Below are 983 nucleotides of genomic sequence, written 5' to 3' on the forward strand. Positions count from 1 at the left end.
GAGTACCTCACCGAGCTACTGACGACCCAGCAGGCGAGCTGTGCCCACATCTACAGTGCTCTAGACCTGATAGACCGCAAGATCAACCCGCCAAATTCACGCTTGGCAAGTGCTCTGCCCTCATCGTGACTGACCTGGCCACCAGGGGCCTGGACATCCCACTGCTGGACAATGTCATCAACTACAGCTTCCCTGCTAAGGGCAAGCTCTTCCTGCACTGCATGGGCCATGTGGCTCGAGCTGGCCAAAGTGGCATGGCCTATTCCTTGGTGGCCCCTGATGAAATACCCTACCTGCTGGATCTGCATCTGTTCCTGGGCTGCTCTCTCACCCTTGCCTGGCCCCTCGAGGAACCCTCAGGTGCAGCCAGTGTGAACGGCATGCTGGGCCAGGTGCCACAGAGCATGGTGGATGAGGAGGACAGTGGCCTAAGGCTCACTGGAGCTACGGGGCCTGGCAAGCATGGCTGACAACACCCAGCAGCAGTACCTGCACTGGCGGCTGGTGCCCTCGCCCGAGTCCATCAAGAGGGCCAAGGAGCTGGACCTTTCAGGGCTGGGCCTGCACCCCCTGTTCAGTTTGTGCTTCCAGGAGGAGGAGCTGCAGTGGCTGAGGCTGGTGAACAGCATCCAAAGCTACTGCTCTCGGTCAAACATCTTTGAGATCAATGCCTCCAGCCGAAACCTGTGCAGCCAGGTGATGCACACCAAGAAGGACTGCAAAGCCATTGCCCGCTTCCAGCAGGGATGGCAAGGGCGGCGGGAGCATCAGGAGGGCTCTGTAGGCCCAGCCCTGAGCCACCCAGCACTGCAGGAGAAGCAGCCCGAGGAGGAGGAGGTGGGAGAGAGTGTGGAGGATGTCTTCTCAGAGGTCTTCGGCTGGAGGCGGCCACAGTTGGGACCCGACAGGGGAGCCAAGAGGCAGAGGGAGGTGGCCCAGCGGCTGGACCAGGAATTCTACATCCCCTACCGGCCCAAGGACTT

At 60.7% G+C, this 983-nt stretch overlaps 1 pseudogene; it reads left to right on the top strand.

Annotated features, from left to right (window-relative positions):
- The window catches only part of LOC108298878, a 6,630-nt pseudogene extending 5,649 nt beyond the window's left edge, over positions 1–981 (top strand).
- The last annotated feature ends 2 nt before the right edge of the window (positions 982–983 follow it).

Source organism: Cebus imitator, unplaced genomic scaffold, assembly GCF_001604975.1.
Source record: "Cebus imitator isolate Cc_AM_T3 unplaced genomic scaffold, Cebus_imitator-1.0 Scaffold1161, whole genome shotgun sequence".
Taxonomy (NCBI): Eukaryota; Metazoa; Chordata; class Mammalia; order Primates; family Cebidae; genus Cebus; species Cebus imitator.